Source organism: Bos javanicus, chromosome 8 (genome assembly GCF_032452875.1).
Source record: "Bos javanicus breed banteng chromosome 8, ARS-OSU_banteng_1.0, whole genome shotgun sequence".
Lineage (NCBI taxonomy): Eukaryota > Metazoa > Chordata > Mammalia > Artiodactyla > Bovidae > Bos > Bos javanicus.
The window spans coordinates 88,087,820-88,112,375 of NC_083875.1; the positions used below are offsets into that span (position 1 = coordinate 88,087,820).

General features: G+C 38.7%; 1 non-coding gene across 1 annotated transcript; it reads right to left on the reverse strand.

Moving 5' to 3' along the window:
* Nucleotides 1-23,795: 23,795 nt before the first annotated feature.
* On the reverse strand, nt 23,796-23,926 carry LOC133253548 (U11 spliceosomal RNA). Its single transcript, XR_009738336.1, has one exon. It is a non-coding gene; the product is annotated as a U11 spliceosomal RNA (small nuclear RNA).
* Nucleotides 23,927-24,556: the final 630 nt, after the last annotated feature.

A 24,556-nucleotide genomic window follows, 5' to 3' on the forward strand; every position in this document is an offset into this window, starting at 1 on the left:
GTAAAGTAAAATACAATTAAGCTTTAAAACGTGGAATATACATTTTGTATAAGCATTATGTTCTTGGGAATGTAATCTACAGAGTATCTTCTGACTAAAACTTCAAAACCTTGATACTTGCACATGAAAAAATCATAAAAAATATCTAAGTACACCTGTACAAAGAAACTGATACCAATATGCATACTTCCATATAGAAGTGAATGCTTCAACAGTTATGTATTTTGGTAAAAGTTTTGAAAGTATGCATATTTTTTAAAGTAATTAGGCTTTTAAATAGTGGAGTCTTAGACTATCCAATTTTTATTACTTTTCTCAAAAAGAAAAAGTCGATATAATGCAAAATGAAAATCAAGGGTATATGGCATATCATTCTTTAAAAGGTGGTTTCTTTTTTCCCCTCATAGGACACACTAATTTATTTAAGCCATAATCTCTTGACATTTAAACTTTTAAGTTCACTCTGCCTGTAAAATATACTCAGATTCCCTGCTGAAGTGCCATGACTATGCTGAAAAACTTAGAAACAGTATGAGTAAATTTCACACAATTACTAATTTCCTAAGAATGTACAATGATATCAGTTAGGAAACAATTGTGTGAAAGTCTCTTTTTTTTATTTTCCTTTTAAACTTGGTGTAGGTGGAATAGCAAGATGGACTCTGTTTTATTACTGCACTACTATTTAAATTATCATTAGTTTTCTTGAGTAACTGTTTTCCTTTTGTTTATCCATTTTCTTCTCTAATTGTTAATTTTGCATCTCTGCTCTCTGGAACTCAGAAGGTCTAGGAGACAGAAGCATTTTCTACAAATAAGAAATGGGAGAGAAGGAGGGGCTACTGTGCCTGGGAAGGCCTTGCTGAATCCTGCTTGCTTTCAGTTCCTACTTTCCTCTGATACTTCTCAATTCTCAAACCAGGGGACAGGACAATAAAGAGAATACGTTTTGGATAGAAAGAGTAATTATAAGTTGGCAGGGGAACTCAGTTTTAGGAGGTTTCAATTTCAGTAGCAGAGCCAAGATTGAAATTCAGGACAGCATGACTCTAGACACAGTGATCTTGTGATGATTTCTAGCTGTTTCTCCATAGCTCCTTCCTTGATGGCTCCAGACACTCTTGTAGGCCCAAACCTTTGATAATGACAGTTCATGATATAGCTGCGCCTTGCAAGTTACAAGGTTATTTCTTGAAAACATTTGTTTAGTTCAGTTCAGTCACTCAGTCGTGTCCGACTCTTTGCAGCCCCATGAACCGCAGCACACCAGGCCTCCCTGCCCATCACCAACTCCCGGAGTCCACCTAAACCCATGTCCATTGAGTCAGTGATCCCATCCAATCATCTTATCCTCTGTCGTGCCCTTCTCCTCCTGCCCTCAATCTTTCCCAGCATCAGGGTCTTTTCAAATGAGCCAGCTCTTTGTACCAGGTGGCCAAAGTATTGGAGTTTCGGCTTCAACATCAGTCCTTCCAATGAACACCCAGGACTGATCTCCTTTAGGATGGACTGGTTGAATCTCCTTGCAGTCCAAGTGACTCTCAAGAGTCTTCTCCAACACAGTTCAAAAGCATCAATTATTCTGTGCTCAGCTTTCTTTATAGTCCAACTCTAGCCTGCCTTATTTCTCTCCTTTCACCTTTTGCTACATTTCATATCGATCCCAATAACTATGTGATTTGCTCTGGAAGTCTTTCATCTGTAGCCTCTGGGAGAGGACCAGATGATGCATTTTGAGGCTACCAAGGCATCCATCTACATAGTTTCTTACAAGCAAATCAAGCATTTTCACTATGCTTTTTCACTATGCTGAACAAAACAGTTCTATTCCCTCTGAGCATGAATGAATCAATGACTATTGACTGTTGTCTCTCTTTGCAAGCAGACATTACATCTTTAGTTCAAAACTATTTATGGAGCTTGTCATATGGATGAGATGTTGTGCTGGATTCTAGGAATGAACAAAGATTTTCCCAGAGCTTATGGGCAGATGGTGGAGAAAAAGTAGGACCTTCTTATCATGCTTGAGAGAAGCTCCAGATTTCCTCTGTGATAACCTGCCCTGACCCCCTGGGGCTCCACCTCCTCCTGCTTTGAATTTCCCTGTGGACTGTAGCCTGCCAGACTCCTCTGTCCATGGGATTTTCCAGGCAAGAATACTGGAATGGGTTGCCATGTCCTCCTCCAGGGGATCGTCCCAACCCAGTAATTGAACCCGGTCTCCTGCATTGCAGGCAGATTCTTTACCAACTGAGCTATGAGGGAAGCCCCCACCCACAGCATCCCCCTCCTTTCTGCTGCTCTCTGCCTCAGGACTCAGCATCTATGATTCCTCTCCCTATGTCTTTTCTGACTTGGATCTTCTCATGTCTCACAGCTTGATCCTTCAGATGCCTGGTCAAGGGCATCCCCTTAAGAAATCACTTCCTGAACACTGTAGTAAGATAATCCCAGTTGCTTCCTTCCTTCTTTTCATTTCCCCTCCGTTTGCTTGGTTTTCTTTTTCCACAGAAATGTTATTGCCTGAAATGAAGGTGCTTATTCATATGTTTGGTTTTTTTTTTCTGTTTCTTTACTGTAATGTTTCCCCAGGCACTTAATCTTGCTTAATTCTGTCCTCCCAGTATTGGAATGACTACCTTGAAGGGGGCACTTGATAAATGAATAAAGCAATGAGTAAATAAATGTGTCATTTATAAAGGCATTTGGCTGAAAGTTACAGAAAATGCATTCACAAGGACTGAAACAAATTTGGGTTTATTTCTCTGTGTAATATAAGTTCAGAGAAGATTTTGCAACCTTAGGTCAATTCATGGTTGATTGATGTAATTTCTGATGTCTTTGAAGTTCATTCAGCATGGCTCTCATTGAATTATCTCTCAAGAAGCTGCAGTATTTTGATGACATATATTTGAATATTAGAAGACATAATTAAAATAACTGAAAGAGTTTTCTCTGGTTCTGTAACTTATGGTATGCAATTATAAAATATCCTGTCTTTTAACATTTATTTTCTGGAACTAGTTTTTATCCTGCCTTTGATGAAAGCTTGAGCAGGCCCATAAATGTGTTCTTGGACACCACAAAATCCTCTGATCAATAATTAAAGTTGTTGGTAACAAGTAGTTAAAACATCAATGCCTGCTGCTGACTATACAGTCTACATTCTGGGAAAGAGGCTGGGTTCCTTCTCTCTGTGCCAATTCTCCTTCTCCTTGAAGATGGGGAAGACTAAAGGGCACAGGGAATTTGATTGGTCCTTTCTTGATTTGGGCTCAAACTCTCTGAATTTGCTGATGTTTTAAAGTAACTTCATTTCTTGTGAGTGTCTTTAATGGTTCCTCAAAGTGGCTTGTATGTTGTATAACAAAGCATCCCAGGAGATATGGGCTTAAAATAACCACAGTTTTATTATATCTTACAATTTTGTGGGCCAGGAATTTGGGCAGTACTCAGCTTGAAGATTCTCCAGTTCCTATAGCCTAGATTGGGGTCAGTTTTACTTTGACACTGAGCTGGTGCTCAGTCTCAGGTGACCTGTCACCTGTAACTCCTTTGTTTGATAACTGACCACTCCCATGGCTCACAATGTACCTCAGCCTCCATCCCCGGTCCCTAACCATTTGTAGCTTCTCTTTGCTAGGACCTGCCTTCCCTTCCAGCTGGCCCTCAAGAGCAGACCCTAAGGTGGCCCCAGCTGGCTCTCTTCCACCTGGACAGAACATCTGGTCCAGAGGAAGCAACTCAGGTTCCTTTTGTCCTGATGACTTCCCAGATGTAACCGCTTCCCCACAGCTCATGAGTCAGCACTCTGAGTCTCTCTCTGACTCTGGATTCCATGGGCTGAAGTCAGACTCCCCATCACAAGAAATCATCTGGTTAGAGGGAAGGGAAAGCCCTTACAGAGACAGGTATAACTTCGTTTTATACTGACAGTGTGGTTAATGCAGGGACATTGGGGTATATAAATAAATCATGCTATATTTATAGCTTTCTTAGCTAGAAGTTTTCCCTGGTGGCTCAGATGGTAAAGCATCTGCCTGCAGTGTGGGAGACCCGGGTTCGATCCCTGGGTTGGGAAGATCCCCTGGAGAAGGAAATGGCAACATACTCCAGTACTCTTGCCTGGAAAATTCCATGGACTGAGAGGCTCCTGAGAGCCTGGTAGCAGAGCCTGGTTAGGCTACAGTCTATGGGGTCGCAAAGAGTCGGACACGACTGAGCAACTTCACTTAGTTAGCCCTTAATATACTTAATAAGTTGCATACTCTGCATACTTAATTGGAGAAGGAAATAGCAACCCACTCCGGTATTCTTGCCTGGAGAATCCCAGGGACAGAGGAGGCTGGTGGGCTGCCATCTATGGGGTCGCACAGAGTCAGACACGACTGAAGCGACTTAGCAGCAGCAGCAGCAGCAGCATGCATACTTAAAGTGTAAGTTTTTTTAAATTAGTTTTTTACTGGAGTGTAATTGATTTACAATATTGTGTTCATTTATGTTGTACAGCAGAGAGTTGGTTATACATAAATATATATCCAATATTTTTTATTTTATTCCCATACAGGTTTTTACAGAGTACTGAACAGAGTTTCATGTGCTATAGAGTAGGTTCTTATTAGTTATCTATTCTGTATATAGTAGCTTGTCTATGTCAATCCCAATCTCCCAATTCATCTCTCTCCTCACCTTTCACCTTGATAACCACAGGTTTGTGTTCTACATCTATGAATCAACCTTTGTTTTGTAAATAAGTTCATTGGTACCGTTTCTTTAGCTTTGCCATATAAGTGATATCATATGACATTTGTCTTCTTCTGTCTTACTTCACTCAATAGGACAATCTCCAAGTCCATCCATATTGCTGCAAATGGCGTCATTCCATCCTTTTTATGACTGAGTAATATTCCGTTGTGTATATGTACCACATCTTCTTTATTCATTCCTCCATGGACATTAAGGTTGCTTCCATGTATTGGCTATTGTAAACAGTGCTGAAATGAAAATTGGAGTGCATGTATCCTTTCAAATTATGGATCTCTTCAACACAGTAGGAAGGTTATCTTTTCTCCACACCCTCTCCAGCATTTATTGCTAGTAGATTTTTTGATGATGGCCATTTTGGCCAGTGTGAGGTGATACCTCATTGTAGTTTTAATTTTCATTTCTCTAGTAATTAATGAGGTGAACATCTTTTCATGTGTCTCTTGGTCTGTATGTCTTCTTTGGAGAAATGTCTTTTAGAATACATTGTGAGTTAAGATTTAGCCTTTGGAGTGATATTCCTGAATTAGATGATCATGCCTCATTTTGTTATCCTGGATCTAGCAATTTATTTCATCTTCTCATCCTGAATTCCCTCCTTTGTAAAACTGGAAAAATAATGTATGCTTCATGAAGATTAAATAAGACAGACATGCAAAGTATTATGGTGTTTTATGCCTTCTTTTAAAGCAGGCAATAACAGTAATTAGTAATAATCTTTGATTAAATTTTCACACATTGTCAATTAGAAAGAGCTTTTAAAATCTTTCCCTGAAAATTGTCATTTCAAATGCTGTGATATGTCATCCCATCATATTTCATGTGAAATCTCATTGTTAGTTTTATCACTTTAAGAATTAATTGAGTGTTTTGTGATGAGTTGCCCAATCCATCCATCAAAATCTTTTAATTTGCATTTAAACTTTTTCATTTTGATAGTGAAGAGTTTGAGTAGAAACTGACTTTACGGGAAATGATGCAGTTTCTGAATATTAAAAGATCAAATTAGCAAAATACAGTTCAATCTGATTAATTTTCCAACCATCATAAACCAAAAAAATGACTGCCATAGCAGTGTGACTCATCATCAATTCACAAAACATAAGGAAGCAATCAAGACTTGTTCAATTAAAATAGAAGTAATATTTGCCTCACTAGGAGACCCTGGAAAAGGTCAATTTTCATTCAAATCCCAAAGAAAGGCAATGTCAAAGAATGCTCAAACCACTGCACAATTGCACTCATCTCACACGCTAGCAAAGTAATGCTCAAAATTCTTCAAGCCAGACTTCAACAGTACGTGAACCATGAACTTCTAGATGTTCAAGCTGGATTTAGAAAAGGCAGAGGAACCAGAGATCAAATTACCAACATCTACTGGATCATTGAAAAAGCAAGAGAGTTCCAGAAAAACATCTACTTCTGCTTTATTGACTATGCCAAAGTCTTTGACTGTGTGGATCACAATAAACTGTGGAAAATTCTGAAAGAGATCCAGACCACCTGACATGCCTCTTGAGATATCTGTATGCAGCTCAGGAAGCAACAGTTAAAACTGGATATGGAACAACAGACTGGTTCCAAATAGGAAAAGAAGTATGTCAAGGCTGTATATTGTCACCCTGCTTATTTAACGTACATGCAGAGTACATCATGAGAAATGCTAAGCTGGATGGAGCACAGGCTGGAATCAAGATTGCAGGGAAAAATATCAATAACCTCAGATACGCAGATGACACTATCCTTATGGCAGAAAGCAAAGAAACTAAAGAGTCTCTTGATGAAAGTGAAAGAGGAGAGTGGAAAAGTTGGCTTAAAACTCAGCATTCAAAAAGTGAAGATCATGGCATCTGGTCCCATCACTTCATGGCAAATAGATGGGGAAACAGTGGAAACAGTGAAAGACTTCATTTCTGGGGGCTCCAAAATCACTGCAGATGGTGACTGCAGCCATGAAATTAAAGAGGCTTGCTCCTTGGAAGAAAAGCTATGACAAACCTAGACAGCATATTAAAAAGCAGAGACATTACTTTGCCAACAAAGGTCCTTCTAGTCAAAGCTACGGTTTTTCCAGTGGACATGTATGGATGTGAGAGTTGGAGTATAAGGAAAGCTGAGCACCGAAGAATTGATGCTTTTGAACTGTGGTGTTGGAGACTCTTGAGAGTCCCTTGTACTGCAAGGAGATCCAACCAGTCAATCCTAAAGGAAATCAGTCCTGAATATTCATTGGAAGGACTGATGCTGAAGCTGAAACTCCAATACTTTAGCCACCTGAAGCAAAGAACTAATTCACTGGAAAAGACCTTGATGCTGGGCAAGACTGAAGGCAGGAGAAGGGGACGACAGATGATGAGATGTTTGGATGACATCACCTACTTGATGAATGTGAGTTTGAGCAAGCTCTGGGAGTTGGTGATGGACAAGGAAGCCTGGCATGCTGAAGTCCATCATGGTGTCATAAAAAGTCAGACACAGCTGAGCAACTGAACTGAACTGAACTGATATTTGCCTCCAGTGGTTTTGAGTCCATCCAAGAGAACATGCCAGATTCAAAAAATGTGAAATCACCTTGTAGTATGGCTGTAGCATCTTCAAAATGATAAAAGAGGTTACTGGTGTGGATCTCTGTATGTCACTGCTAGGGCAGTTTCAGTTGCAAAAGATCTGTAAGGTCAAATTATAAATCATTTGTTCATTAGTTATTTTTTTGTTTACCTGTTTATCCATTTCGTCAGTCAAATCAGTCAACACCAGCATGATGTAGTGGAAAAGGTTTGACTCTGAAGTAGACAAACCTGATTCTTAAATCTAGCTCTACCATACATTAGCTGTGAAACCATAATAAGGCATCCTTTCCATTCTCGACCTCAGTTTCCTGTTTTGCAATTTGCAGAACCAATTACCTGTGATGTTGCTAAGAGGATTGCATAATATTAATGGTTCCCATCTGAGGCACTATTACCTCTTATGCAAAATCTGAAAATTCGCTGGACATTTAGAGAATAAGGATTGAAATTCTAGATGGTCTGCAATGTCTAGAACCCTTAAACATCTGGAGTGTACGTTTCTGTAGCTTAGAAAGCCATGCTTGTGCCAAATTACTCTTGAATGTTCCAGTGAAAATGATGGAGCTTTGAAACTTGAGTCTAGACCCTAGCACTATTTTGTGTATAATAAAGACAATATTTTGTCACAGTCATGATATGCATTGAACTTTCAAATGAACCTGCCATATAAACCAAGGGAAGATTGCACATTGTTTATTTGGTACTTTACTAAGAATTCATCATTATTTCGGAAATGTGTTGCCATCAGAATTTTATCCTGGTTCAGTTTAGTTCAGTCACTCAATCGTGTCTGACTCTTTGTGACCCCGTGAACCGTAGCACACCAGGCCTCCCTGTCCATCACCATCTCCCGGAGTTCACTCAAACTCATGTCCATTGAGTCGGTGATGCCATCCAGCCATCTCATCCTCTGCTGTCCCCTTCTCCTCCTGCCCCCAATCCCTCCCAGCATCAGAGTCTTTTCCAATGAATCAACTCTTCACATGAGGTGGACAAAGTACTGGAGTTTCAGCTTTAGCATCATTCCTTCCAAAGAAATCCCAGGGCTGATCTCCTTCAGAATGGACTGGTTGGATCTCCTTGCAGTCCAAGGGACTCTGAAGAGTCTTCTCCAACACCACAGTTCAAAAGCATCAATTCTTTGGTGCTCAGCTTTCTTCACAGTCCAACTCTCACATCCATACATGACCACTGGAAAAACCATAGCCTTGACTAGACGGACCTTTGTTGGCAAAGTAATGTCTCTGCTTTTGAATATGCTTTCTAGGTTGGTCATAACTTTCCTTCCAAGGAGTAAGCGTCTTTTAATTTCATGGCTGCAGTCACCATCTGCAGTGATTTTGGAGACCAAAAAAATGAAGTCTGACACTGTTTCCACTGTTTCCCCATATATTTCCTATGAAGTGATGGGACTTAAATCATCAATAAAACACACTTTATCAGCCTTCATTTTTAGCTATCAAATTTACAGTTATGTGTGTGTATATATATGTGTGTGTGTGTGTGTGTGTGTGTGTGTGTGTGTGTATGCTGCTACTGCTGCTAAGTCGCTTCAGTCATGTCTGGCTCTGTGTGACCCCATAGATGGCAGCCTACCAGGCTCCCTGTCCCTGGGATTCTCCAGGCAAGAACACTGGAGTGGGTTGCCATTTCCTTCTCCAATGCATGAAAGTGAAAAGTGAAAGTGAAGTCGCTCAGTCGTGTCTGAGTCTTCCTGACTCCCATGGACTGCAGCCTACCAGGCTCCTCCGCCCATGGGATTTTCCAGGCAAGAGTACTGGAGTGCCATTGCCTTCCCCAATATATGTATGTGTGTGTGTGTGTATATATATATATATGCATATAAACACACACACATATATCTCTCTACATATATATGTAGAGACAGAGAGAAAGGCAACTTTAGCCATTATTTTAAAAATATTAAAATGCCAAATAGTGTTCAGTAAAGTATTTTATATTGATTTTATCCTAATATTTACTCTACCAAAACAGAGTAGAACCAAAATTAGATAAACATTTCCCCAAGAAATACACTAGGGTTGTCAGAGATATACCACATTTTCAAGATGTAAAAAAATGATTTGAAAAAGGTCATAATAAAACTGAAATATTGCATTTGAGCAGAAAAAAAAGATTTCATTGGTTCTTAGATAAAACCACAAATTAATCTAAAATATGGCAAATTGCACAATATTAGACACAATTATTTTATTGGTATTATATTAATATTTTACTATCAGTATAATATTAGTATGCAAAAGTGGAAAGAAATTCAAAAATGTAATTTTCAACCAAGCATTTATCATGTTTCAGAAGAAAGGTAAAGTGGGAAAGAGGTAAAACACAACTTTAGAATGTGCATTAGTGACATAAACGTTCATTACAAATGAACAATTTTTATGTGATACTGAAGATTTGCTGTTGCATATGTTATATTTGTAAGAAAGGACAAGTTTTAAATGAAATATCATTTTCTAAGTTGCTGCGAATGGGTATAAAGAAAATTTCAATACTCAAAAGCCTTAAAATGTATACAAATAGTTCATTTCTCCATGCCATTGCTTCTGCTGTAGATGGAGCAATAGCCACGGTGAATCAGGTGGAGACCGTGGGAGGACTTTTAAATGCTGCACCAGGTGTCTTTAGCACTTATTTGCCTTCTGCTCAACAATGCTTCAGGGCCAAGGGTTGTAGTGAAAAGTCACTGAATGGACAACATTGCCATTGCCCCTAAGGCATGAAGACTGCTCCCATGTACCTCAGATAGTTTGATGGTCTGCACATTACCACTGAAGACATGTTTGGATATCTCCTTCTATACGACAAAGGAAGTAACTATCCACGGGAAGTGGTTGTTGCTGTTGTTTTAAGATTATTGTTTTTAAGATCCTATTCACTTTTGGATGTTACTGAATAACTTTTAAGTTGAATTATTAAAAAGGTGTACACTGAAATTGTATTATTGAGAAAGTATGCAACATATGTTTTAGACTTATTTTAAAATGTTAAATGTTGTTTTCCCTAAACTATAAGGAAATGAGATCAATTTTATTAAAGTGAAGGAGAATATCAAGGTATTTATCTCACTCACTAAGTGACATATGGATACACTTAAAGGTTCTAATTTGGAAACATTTGCTCATAATTAAAAACTATTTAATATGTATAAATAATTGATTTAAAGATCTTTATCAGACTAATTTACTAATCTACTAAAAATGGCTAAAGACTATGTTAAACATTTGCAGGAAGTTAAATAAGTTAAAAATAATGCCTTTGAGACCAAAATATCTTTTAATGGATATAGTTAGAAAAGATTTTGTGTTTAAGATTTCCCCACACACTCATTTGGAAAGAAACTAAATTACTTATGTAGACCAATTTCCAATTCTGTATTTAACTAAAGATAGTTTTAGCACAGTGGGGTGGTTACTTAAAAAAGCTGTGGAACCAATTGTAATGTCTAAGGAAAGGATGTTAAAGACTCCTTTTAACAGCTGGAGAACCAAATATCATTAAGTTACTGAAAACACAGGAAACATGGGGATCTTGGTGTATTTCATCAATGCAGCTTGCTTTAGAGATATTTTGAATTATGTATATATTTACATATAATAAATATACACACACTATTGTGCAGTATGATGACCGGTAACCCATATTAAGAAAAATGTGCGCTAGGGCAGTTTAGGAGCTGCCGCCCAGGTCTACCACATTATTTATGTTGTGCTGTCCACTTACGCCTTCTTCTCTTACTTTGTGTCACCAGCTGAGGGATGTGATGGACCAATATATGGTCCATCATGGTGTGAGTTGGAAAGAGGTTTCCTGGAATAAACTATGATAACACAGGGTCTTATTTCATGTCTGCATCTGTAAACAAGACTAGGCTCATATGTACGAATTTCATGCCTCATCACTTTTTTCCCCATTTCATCAGTCTGTAATTTGCCTTGGATTATTCCCCCATTTCAATTAAAGGTATTTCCTCTTTCTTTTATTATATAATTACAACTTGTACTTGTTTCTTCTAACCTTAGACTTTATTTTAATCTCAGATTTTCCCCTGGCATTTTCCCTATCCCATGCCTCTTGGTAGAATGGGCTCTGAGTGTCTGTCTTCTCTTACCTACAAATTTATTAATTATAAAAAATTTGAAGTATTGGTCTGTTTTATTATGTTCTTCAGGATAGCTGTATCTGAACCTTTGCTTCTTGAATGTGTGCTGTATAATTACAACTTAGTTTCCATTTATATCTCTGTCATATCTAATTTCTGATAGGTCACATCATTTGACATGTTATTGGTTAAACACTGTTAGATTTTGGCAAAGTTATACAGTTCAATGATATACCATTATGGCATTATATTGTTATTTTTGTGGGTGCAGCCTCAAGACCACCCTCAGTTTCAATAATTCACCAGCAAGACACACAGAACTTGCTGAAAGCTCTTATACTCATTGTTGGAGTTTATTGTAGCAAAAGAATATGAATAATATCAGCTCATGAAAAAGACATGTGATGCAGGGTCCAGGAGGATTCTAGCTCTGTAGCTCCCAGTCATCTTCTCCTGCTGGAGTCATAGACAGCCTCAGCTCCCCCCTTTACCACAGGATAGGATGTGAAGTTTCATTTCAGGATAGCAATGGGAGCATCACAACATACTCATTATAAAAAAAGAGCTTTGGTCTGATGGAACTGAGAACCACGAAGCAGGGATGTAGCTTGCCAAGTACTGGTAGAGAGGTTCTGCTGCATGGCCATCTCTTTCATGATTATCGTTAAATCATGCAAGTCCTCATTCTGAAGGTGACTGTATTTCTCCCACTTATGTCTCAGCCTCTCTCAAAGTGAAGAAAGTAAGATAAGATGATATTAGCTTCATGTTGCTAGGGAGCTCACACCATGAAAGCATCACACTTGTCAGAGGCTCAAAACAGTCTGATGAAATGTTGGATATGCACTGTATATTATGCATGTATTCAATAAGCTCACAGCTTCATTTTTTCCTAAACCTGGAGAAACAAAAATCAAAACATTCATTTAAATCTCTGTGTCAAAGTTCTCCTTTTGTGGAGTCATGAGCAAATGTTTTCTGTGTAGATGGTCTAAGTTTCAAGGTGACAGCAGGAACAAACTTGAGAATATTAATTATAATCTCTTAGAATAGTTACAATAAATTGGATTCTATGAACTCTACCCCTCAAGCCTAGTGAATCTGTAGCAACTTGTTTCTGCTTATCAAGAAACCGTGAAAGTACCCTAAATATATTCAATCCAGCAAGAGTTTAGTTTTTATTTCATCCTAAGGGATAACAAAAATGTAGTGTTTTAGGCAGCAAAAATCTAGCAACAAGATGGTCATCCAGGGATGCACATGGTAGATAATGTTGGTAACATTTCTCTTGGCTGATGACATTTGTATGAGGATCGTCCATCACACATCAACCCCATGCTGATCTTTCCTCCCCAGTCCTGATTTAAATGCACATGTCTAATTTGCATTAAATCCCAGTCTGGAACCCAAACAGTGAGGAAACATCATATTTACTTACTGATATCTTGCCTTCCACATTAAAAATATTGTTATTCAATAGATTCAGTGCTATACATTTCAAAGAAAAAATTGGAATGTATGCTAAGTCACTCCAGTCATGTCCAATTCTTTGTGACCCTATGGACAGTAGCGCCTACCAAGCTTCTCTGTCCATGGGACTCTCCAGGCAAGAATACTGGAGTGGGTTGCCTTGCCCTCATCCAGGGGATCTTCTTGACCCAGGGATTGCATCCAAGTCTCTTACAGTCTCCTGCATTGGCAGACAGGTTCTTTACCACTAGCATCACCTGGGAAGCCCCAAAATTGGAATAGTAGGTATCTAACTTTCCCCAGGCAATACTTTACCCATGTATGTTAATTATATTGTGTCTGCCTTCACACACTCTGTCCCCCGGTCTGGGGAGCACTTTCTCTTCCCCACCTGCCAACTTTGTTGATTCACTGTTTTAGATCCAGACTGTCCAATGGGGCTCATCCAGGCCGCACCTGAGCTGTCACCCATGATGACGTCCTGAGAGCCGTGGTCAAGCACACGGCTTTATAACAAGACTCCTTACAGGCACTATAGCATCTGACTTATGTGCTTGTCTCCTCTTAGATACTGTGGATTCTTTGAGAGCAGAGGTGAGGGCTTTTCATTTCTGGAGCCAAAGCACAAGCATGGGGAGGACACAGGGTAAATCCTCAGTTAATGTTCAGTGAATGAAAAAAAAAAAATGTTTTCCTTGAAAAACTTGCAGCCTCCATATAATGGTATGAAGATGGGGGCCTTCTGGCCCCTGAGGGACAGGGCTTAGATACCCAGCACTAGCCAGGCACTGTACAAGCACTGGGAAATGATGCCCTGACCCTTGAGGATATACCCTGGATGCAGAGCCCTCTGATCAGGATCCTGGCCTCTCCATCAGGGAGTGCCCTCACCATAATGTCCCACTGCCAAGCAGAGACCTAATGGGAAGAGACAATTATCAAAATTCAGCTGAAGGCCTGAATATAACAATAAAGATATTGTTACATTTCTTGTGAAATAAATTATGGCATACCTTGAAATAGAATATGCAGTTATTTTTTAAAAATTGGGGCAAATCTGTGAATACAAGATAAAGATCAGTGGTTTCCAGGGTTTAGGAGGGAGGAAGGGATAAACAGGGGTAGCAGAGAGGATGTTTTAGAAGAAACACTTCTGTGTGATCCTGTAATGGTGGATACAGGTCATTATGCGTGCATGCGTAGTCACTTCAGTCATGTCCAATTCTTTGCAACCCTTTTGGTCTATAGCCCACCAGGCTCCTCTGTCCAAGAATTCTCCAGGCAAGAACACTTGAGTGGTTGCCATGCCCTCCTCCAGGGGATCTTCCTGACCCAGGGATCAAACCCACATTTCTTGTCTTCTGCATTGACAGGCAGATTCTTTACGACTAGCACCAACTGGGAAGCCCACATTTACATGTGTTCATTTGTTCATTACATTTGTTCATTATACATTTGTTCAAATTCATAGAACATACAACACCAAGGGTGAACCCTGAGGTAAACTATGGACTTTGGATGATTATAATGAATCAGTGTAGCTTCACCGATTATAAAATATTTACTGCTTTGGTGAGAGATTTAGATGATGGGAGAGGCTGTGTGTGTGTGTGTGTGTGTGTGTGTGTGTGTGTAGAGGCAGGGAGCATATAGGACATTTCTGTACCTTCTGCTCACTTTTACCGTGAACTTAAAATTGCTCTAAAATAGTCAGGATTTTTTGTTTATTGGTTAGTTTTTTTTTTTTTTTAAGGATAAAGTGGATTTGTTACTGAACTCAGGTTTGGCTGCTTGTATCTCAAAATCGAATACTTGAGAGAGAAGCATTGGTTGGAAAGGAACCTTTGCTTTATTCAATTGTCAACAACTCAGAGAGAAGATGGACTCATGTCCAAGAATCAACACCAAAGTTTCTGCTGGACCATGAAAGCTTTTTGAAGGGAGAAAGAGAAGTTAATCATTTGAGGAGGGGTTCAGAGTTTGTTATCCTCACTGTGTGTAGGCTGATTGGTGGTGAGGTAATATGGTGGTGTTTCAGGACTCTTTTTCTTAGCCTGAATTTATCATCCTTCACCTGGGTGGGAGCCTTCATTCCTAAAACAGAACTCAAAAGTACAACTATACATATTCCTTGTGGGAGACCGGGACCCTGCTTTATCCCTGCACTTTTCTTCCTTGACTTCTCCTCTTTTGTTTTGCATTCCCTCCCTTCCCGTAGCCTAAGAAAAGAATCATCATGTTAAGCAAACCAGAAAAAGGCGTTGGAAAATGAGCAGAAGCCTAAGGGTCCAGGCATATGCCCAGTGTAACGGTTAGAGTTTAAAGTGTAAGTGGGCTCTAGAGCTGAGGGACTGATTACAGATCCAGTTACTGACGTGAAAAGATGCATGTGCTGTGTTTTAATAATGCAAAAGCATCATTATCTGTATAAGGTTTTTTTTGGGTCCTTTCTTCATGGATTCAATTGTTTCCTAGTAAAATTTAGTAATATGTTTTCAAGTGTGAAAGAATTTCCATTTAAAATATAACTGGAGGATATAAAATACAGAATCTCATAAATGTGCCCCCAGGAAAACTCAAGGATTGAGAAACTTTTTCCCAGTAATCCCTGATATACAGAAAACTGATAGTGTTGGAATTTTCTTGGATAATAGGGGACTGATGAGAGGTAATCATATTCAACCTTGGGCTGTTTTGCCAAACGCAGGTGAGTTGGTCTCACAAAGTGGACTGAATTGAACTTTGTGACTGGACTGATTTTGTCTGTTTGGAAAAATTTCAGGGTTGGTTTCCATTTCTTTTAGATTTGAACCAACTTTAACTGAACTCTCCCCCTTTTCCCTTCCCTGCCCATGAGTACAACCTGCTCCAAACCCTCATCTGTAGCTTGCTACAGTTTTCTTGTCCTGAATTAATCTGCTATTCTCAAATACTAGTTTCTTCTGAGCTTGTCTCAGTTTACCTCTCTATTTAGGCCAACAAGCTATTTTAATTTAGAAAAAATAAATCTGGCTTTTAAAAACATTGAGTTGATATTATTGTATAAATTAAATAGGTGATGACACAGATGCTGGCAAACGACAATACTGCATTTTGGAAAGTAAGAACTTTAAGTGGGAAGTCAAAGCAGATATGAAAAATCTTACAATCTTAACTTAAAATTAGGTATATCAGGAACATTAGTGTTCATTTTATCACTGTAACAGTTTTGTATGTATTTCCTGTTTTAATCCACTTGAAAGTTCCAGGAACAGTGAAAATCCAGTAGCATTGAGCATACCTACTACCCAAAGTGTGATCACCAAATATCCATTACCAAGGAATCCAACAAAGGCTCTTAAGAAAAAGGCAGTTTGTAGCACAATGTTAAAAAATGTGGAAGATAAGTCTGGGATTACACATTATATTAAAGAAATGAAAGCTCACTGGAGTCAGGGTAAAAGGACCCAGAACTTTATCCAAAAACTGATAATAACAGGAAAAGGTCAAGTGCTTACTTTGCTTCTCTGATATGAAAGGTTCAGTTCAGTTCAGTCACTCAGTTGTGTCCGACTTTTTGTGACCCCATGAATAGCAGCACGCCAGGCTTCCCTATCACCAACTCCCAGAGTTCACCCAAACTCATGTGCCTCGAGTCGGTGATGCCATCCAGCCATCTCATCCTCTGTTGTCCCCTTCTCCTCCTGCTCCCAATCCCTCCCAGCATCAGGGTCTTTCCAATGAGTCAACTCTTTGCATGAGGTAGCCAAAGTATTGGCGTTTCAGCTTCAGCATCAGTCCTTCCAATGAACACTCAGGACTGATCTCCTTTAGGATAGACTGGTTGGATCTCCTTGCAGTCCAAGGGACTCTCAAGAGGCTTCTCCAACACCACAGTTCAAAAGCATCAATTCTTTGGTGCTCAGCTTTCTTCACAGTCCAACTCTCACATCCATACATGACCACTGGGAAAACCATAGTCTTGACTAGACAAAGGTAGTTCAATGTAAACAAATAACTATTTAATTATATGCTTTTATAAACATTTGATAAACTTAAATTTGAATTCATGTTTTTTTCACACATCTATTTACTGAAATACATGAGAAGAAAGGCAAGCCAGTAGTATGCCTGTTTTTCAACAAAAGGAATAAGATTTCTTGGAGAAATTGGCAGGAAATATGCAAATGTATACAATTCTCCATTTAGGGATCAGGCAAGAAATGTGAACCTAAGATGTCATATTCTGCCAGAAAGCAAGGAAGTGTTCAAAGACAAATGGGGTCGTGGCAAAATAATGTACTAACTTGATCAGATTCTTACTGCTAAAAATGTTACACCTTAATCAATAAGAATAAAGTGATGACTATGGACTGAAAACTGATCATGTGTAAAATCTATGATTACTTTTGCTTTCATCTTGAATATTTAAAGAGTTTGGAAAATTGTCATTTCCATCATCACAAGGGGAAAAACCTAGACAAACTGAAAGTCAGCAGCTTTCTTAGGATACATTAGAGAACTAAGGTCACAAGTCAAACTACTACCCTGATTTTGAAGAGAGATCCAGAAAGATAGAGCAACTGAGATCCACTTATTGAAAGCAGACATACTCTAACCATCAACTGCTAGCAAAACATGGTCATTTTGACAAATTACTGGAGGTTTAATGTGAACTAGAGTGAGAGCGAGAAAAACCCAGGGCTACAGTCTTAGGGGGTGCTCTGCATTCATGGGATTTTACTCTAGGAACCCCTAAGAAAGATCCCAGTGTGGCCCTGGCACAGGGAGAAGAGTAACTATTGTGAAATGTCTCAGAACCTTCTTCATAAATAAGGACTACTTTCTAAAAAGAATTTCACCAGAGTCACCTTTATCTTAGCTAGAGAAAGGGAATTTCTCCCACACCAGTCACCTTTCAATATTCCTGTCTTACCCAAGAGGGAAAAATATAGTCAACAGGGGAGAGAGATAAAGGATCAGATCAGTCGCTCAGTCATGTCCGACTCTTTGCGACCCCATGAATTGCAGCATGCCAGGCCTCCCTGTCCATCACCAACTCCTGGAGTTCACTGAGACTCACGTCCATTGAATCAGTGATGCCATACAGCCATCTCATCCTCTGTCGTCACCTTCTCCTCCTGCCCCCAATCCTTCCCAGCATCAGGGTCTTTTCCAATGAGTCAACTCTTTGCATGAGGTGGCCAAAGTACTGGAGTTTCAGCTTCAGCATCATTCCTTCCAAAGAAATCCCAGGGCTGATCTCTTCTCGAATGGACTGGTTGGATCTCCTTGCAGTCCAAGGGACTCTCAAGAGTCTTCTCCAACACCACAGTTCAAAAGCATCAATTCTTCGGTGCTCAGCCTTCTTCCCAGTCCAACTCTCACATCCATACATGACCACAGGAAAAACCATAGCCTTGACTAGACGAACCTTTGTTGGCAAAGTAATGTCTCTGCTTTTGAACATGCTATCTAGGTTGGTCATAACTTTCCTTCCAAGGAGTAAGCGTCTTTTAATTTCATGGCTGCAATCACCATCTGCAGTGATTTTGGAGCCCAGAAAAATAAAGTCTGACACTGTTCCCAATGTTTCCCCATCTATTTCCCATGAAGTGATGGGACCGGATGCCATGATCTTTGTTTTCTGAATGTTGAGCTTTAAGCCAACTTTTTCACTCTCCACTTTCACTTTCATCAAGAGGCTTTTTAGTTCCTCTTCACTTTCTACCATAAGGGTGGTGTCATCTGCATATCTGAGGTTATTGATATTTCTCCTGGCAATCTTGATTTCAGCTTGTGTTTCTTCCATTCCAGCGTTTCTCATGATGTACTTTGCATATAAATTAAATAAACAGGGTGACAATATACAGCCTTGAAGTACTCCTTTTCCTATTTGGAACCAGTCTGTTGTTCCATGTCCAGTTCTAACTGTTGCTTCCTGACCTGCATACAAATTTCTCAAGAGGCAGATCAGGTGGTCTGGTATTCCCATCTCTTTCAGAATTTTCCACAGTTTATTGTGATCCACACAGTCAAAGGCTTTGGTATAGTCAATAAAGCAGAAATAGATGTTTTTCTGGAACTGTCTTGCTTTTTTGATGATCCAGCAGATGTTGGCAATTTGATCTCCGGTTCCTCTGCCTTTTCTAAAACCAGCTTGAACATCAGGAAGTTCATGGTTCACGTATTGCTGAAGCCTGGCTTGGAGAATTTTGAGCATTACTTTACTAGCGTGTGAGATGAGTGCAATTGAGTGGTAGTTTGAGCATTCTTTGGCATTGCCTTTCTTTGGGATTGGAATGAAAACTGCCCTTTTCCAGTCCTGTGGCCACTGCTGAGTTTTCCAAATGTGTTGGCATATTGAGTGCAGCACTTTCACAGCATCATCTTTCAGGATTTGGAATAGCTCCACTGGAATTCCATCACCTCCACTAGCTTTGTTCATAGTGATGCTTTCTAAGGCCCACTTGACTTCACATTCCAGGATGTCTGGCTCTAGGTCAGTGATCACACCATCGTGATTATCTGGGTCGTGAAGATCTTTTTTGTACAGTTCTTCTGTGTATTCTTGCCACCTCTTCTTAATATCTTCTGCTTCTGTCAGGTCCACACCATTTCTGTCCTTTATCGAGCCCATCTTTGCATGAAATGTTCCTTTGGTATCTCTGATTTTCTTGAAGAGATCTCTAGTCTTTCCCATTCTGTTGTTTTCCTCTATATAGATTGGCAATGCCATACCCAGAAAGAAGAGGATGGAGTGAAGGGGGAAAGTTGTACCACAGGAGGAGGGATGTAAATGCTTATGAAGGCCATAGCCCTGAGACACAGACCCACAAAAAGACTGATACTTGATCAGAACAGCATAGAATGCTCCCCAAAACCCATACTTCACCACCACATGGACCAGGCTTCAGGATAACAATAGGACATTGTAGCTGAGTTGCAAGATTCACGCTCTATCTAAGCAGGAAAACTTAGAAACCAAAGTCCAGAAAAGAGAAGTCTCTGACACCTGCAGCTATGGCAAACAGTAAGCCCAGTTACTTATCAGCCAGGTGAACAAAGATTCTCACAGTAAGGCTTATTTATCTCTGTTAACATTACCTGAAATAACATGTCTTGATTTCAACAAAAAAAAATTATAAGATACACAAAGACAAGAAGCAACACCACTTTGTGAAGAAATATGCCAATCATTAGAAACAAAACTCAGATATAACACAGATGTTGAGATTATGTCAGGGAATTGAAAATAACTTATGATTCATATCTTAATGGCTGTAACTAAAACATACAACAGATAAGAACTGATAGCATATGTAAACAGAGAGATGGGAACTAAGAAAGAACTGAAAGGAAATGCTAGAAGTAAATGATATGGTAATGAAAACAAAGTGTGTCTTTGATTGGTTAATCATGCCCACTCTGATGGGGCATGCCAAAGAGTCATAGGAGCAAAACGAAAGATCTCCGAATGGCCAAGCCTGGAGCAATTTGAGCAATAAAATAAAGTAGTGTTGGATTATAACCCAAAGTTTAAAACAGGTGTTTCAACCCATACTGCTTAAATGTATGTTAAGGATTGAATACATAAATAAATGGAGAAAAGATAAAAATCTGTGGAACAGAATAAATACAAATAATTTACATAGATAATGTCCCACTCCTCAAGTTCAGCCTGTGTATAATAACTTTCTTCTTGTACTTTTCAGTGGAGAATCCTGAGAAACTACCTCAGCCAGGTGATCAAAGTCAACATCCACAGTATCAGTCATGCTGATGGCATGTACTCTTGCTATGAGGTGATTAAAATGACACTACCTCTGTAGTCTTCCTTCCAGAAATACATAACTTTGGTCTAATCATGAGAAGAGTATGAGATAAAATCCATTTAATGAGTATTTTATAAAACACATAACAGGTACTCCAGAACTGTAAAGGTCATAAAAGCAGAGAAAATCTGAGAAATTATCACAGTCAAGAGTGGCTAGGGACACATGATGATTAAAAGTATTTTGGATGAGATCCTGGAACAGAAAATGGGCATTAAATCTAAAAAGTAAAGAAATGTAAACATAATATGAACTTAATAGTAATATATCAATATTGTTTCACTCATTGTGACAAATTTACCATCTTGATGGAAGATGTCAACAGAAGGGAAACAAATAATGTATCGTTATCAATGGGCCTATTTCAAAAATAATTCAAAAGGACAATATATTTGAAAGAACTTGAACTGTGTCATACTGAAAACTTCTTTTTTCTTTTACCTCTATATTTTCAGCCTATCATCTCTCTCTCTCTCTCCATTTCCTCTTCCTCCTTTCCCCCTACCACTTATCTTTCCTTCCTTCCTTGTTTCCTTCCTTCCTTTTTCTTTTCTTTCCTTCTTTAATTCCTTCATGTGGGGTATATAGGAATTCTCTTCACCATCTATGATGGTCATTTTTATTGTTAATTTTAGAGGCTAGACTATTCAATCAAACAGTAAGGTAGGTGTTGCTGTGAAGTTGTTTTGTCAATGTGGAAAACATCTGCAATCAATTGACTTTCAGTCCAAGATTATTTTCCATAATACAGGTGGGGTTCATTCAGTCAGTGGAAAGGACTTAAAAGCAAAACTGTAGCTTTTCTCAACCCTGAAATCTTGTCTAAATTAGATCAAAAGATTCCTAGTTCTAATCTGAGAATGGTATAATTTTATCCCACACCTGATGTTAACTAAATTTTTCTGAGCAAAAGTGAATTAAAATACAAAAAGCAAAATTAGTGTTTCCTGAGGAAATTCTGCTCCAAGACTGAAGCACCAACTTCTGTCTGAGGTTCCAGCCTGCTGGTCTGTCCTACAGATTTTGGATTTGCCAGTCCTACAATGACGTGAACCAATTTCTTGAAATAAATCTCTATAAATAGGGAGATAGGTAGATGATCCTATAGATGTAAGTGATATAGATAAAGATGTAAATACAGATCCTACCAACTCTGTTTTTTGAAGATACACTATCTTCACAGCTTTTCTATCTCAATCTATTCTAAAATAAAAAGCACAATTTAAAAAGCTATTATTTCAAAATGATATTTAAAAAGATTGTATTGGTAACATTGGTAATTGCTAAGACTGTTCTAAAACTTCAAAAACAATTGGAAAGAATTAAATATATTTTTCTGTTTTTTAGAGTAGCCAACAATTACATAATAAAAGGTTCTTTCTATATAAATTATTTCCAACTAATAAATGAAGAGGAAATAATGGAATTAGAAAACCATCATTTTGTAAATGCCAAAGGATCAAAATCACCCAAAGATTTGTTGGTGTGAAATTGTTTTTTGGATGGATCACACTGACACAACCTGAATGTTCCAGAGAATGTTAGCACGACTAGGAGAAGGGGAGGACAGAGGATGAGATGGTTGGATGGCATCACCAACGCCATGGACATGAGTTTGAGTAGGATCCGGGAGTTGGTGATGGACAGGGAAGCCTGGTGTGCTATAGTCCATGGGGTTGCAAAGAGTCGGACACAACTGAGTGAACTGAATTGAGTTAAATTTCTCATAAAAATAGGAAATTTACAATACCATGCATGATGTCTTATTGAAAAAAAATTACTTAAATTACAACTGCACCTCACTACCAGTGTATAGGATACACACTGAGAAAGAGAAATATGTTACATGATGCCACAAATGATTCATTGTGATACGCGGTGCTTAGTCGCTCAGCTGTGCCCGACTCTGTGACTCCATGGATGCAGCCCACCAGGCTCCTTTGTCCACGGGGATTCTCCAGGCAAGATTACTGGAATGGGTTGCCATGTACTCCTCCAGGGGATCTTCTGAACCCAGGGATTGAACCCAGGTCTCCTGCATTGTAGGTGGATTCTTTACCATCTGAGCCACCAGGGAAGCTCAAGAATACTGGAGTGGGTAGCCTATCCCTTCCCCAGGGGATCTTCCCAACCCAGAAATCAAACCAGGGTCTCCCTCATTGCCAGCAAATTCTTTATCAGCTGAGCTACCGAGGAAGACCAGAGGACTCATTAACCAGATGCAAAATGTGAGAATTCTACAGAATAAATAATGGATTCTTTCCTAACCCCTCAGAAACAGCCAATGGGAAAATCAGAGAAGACATAGGAACCAAATACAATTTATGGATTTTGTTTGAATTCTGATTCAAACAATCTCACAGTGAAAAAATGGTTTTGAGATAATCAGGCCAATCTGAGTATGAAATATTGGTGTGAAATAGTGCTTCATTTTAATTTTAGATGTGTTAATGACATGATGAATGTGTAAAAAGAAAGTGTATGTTAGCAGTGCATGATAATGTATTTAGAGGTGAAATGGCATAATGCCTGGCATTTTGCCCTGAAAAAAAATCCCCAAAACCATAAATGAAAGTGGGGAGATTAGTGAAAAAAACTGTTTATAAGCTGGCAATTGCTGAAGATGAATATTAAGTAAAAGGGATTTATTTTACCATAATATCAGCTTTTGGTATGTTTGAAATTGTCCATATTAAGAAATCTTTAAAAATGTTTCTAAAAATATGTTTAATATTGATAATGCTACATTTTCTAAAAAATGAAAAAAAGTAAAATTAAATTAATATTGTGACAGCTTACTTTTCTGAAATGACAACTTTTTCCCAAAAATGTTTGGACTATGAAAATGCAGTGATCATCCTCTAAAGTTACACAGCTCTAAAATAAATAATATAAACACAAAAGGGAAGCAATGGGTGAAAATAACAAAGGAAAGAAGAAAAGCAGAAGAATGAAGGAGAGGAAAGAAACAACATTACCGACTGATAAATTTTTATCTTTAAAAAATATTGCTTCAGCAGTAGCATTATACCTATTTTTTTTTTGTGGGAGAGGTGGGGTACCAGGACCAATGATTACCAGCTGCCTAAGTACAAAAAAATTATGCTTCCAAAATTTCTTGATATCGATTCCTCAGGAAGAACGAACTGCCCTATATGCGGCACTCATAAGAGAAGACCCCTTTCTTAATATCTACTTTTTAAATATTCAAAAACCATTATTTTTCCTAATAGCATCCTAGCAAGAGATTCTTGCAAAACTATAATTTGATTATCTTCTTATTAAATATTTATAATGCAAAACAAGCAAGTGGCTTAATGATGAAGCGGAGCAGGACCCTGCAGAGTCCTTCCAGGTACAAAAGCTCCTTCTTGTCTCCTCTTTCTTGTTTTTAGATAAAAGCTTTGGTCTCCAAGGCCTTCTCTGTGTTCCAGAGAGCAAACACAGGCAGTTATTAATTAGAGGAGTGAGAAAATGAAAAGACAAAGGAGAAGCAGTTAAACAAGAAAAGTAATGATGATGGTTCAGTCATAGAGTCCTAAATTCAATAAAGACATAAAAATGATCCACATCAAAAAGTCTAAAACAAAGAAAAATCACAACAAAAAACCCCAGAATCCTAGTTCCCCCTCAAGCAATATATGTAACAATTTGACACAGATCTTTGAGTTGTTCTGCAGTAACTAAGAACCACCCCCGTCCTAATTTACTCAGACTGGTGGATGATGGTGACTACATGCTGAACAGAAGCATGTGAACTCCAGACTGCAACCAGAAGTTTGATGATCAAGATTCTTGAAACATCACTCTTTTAC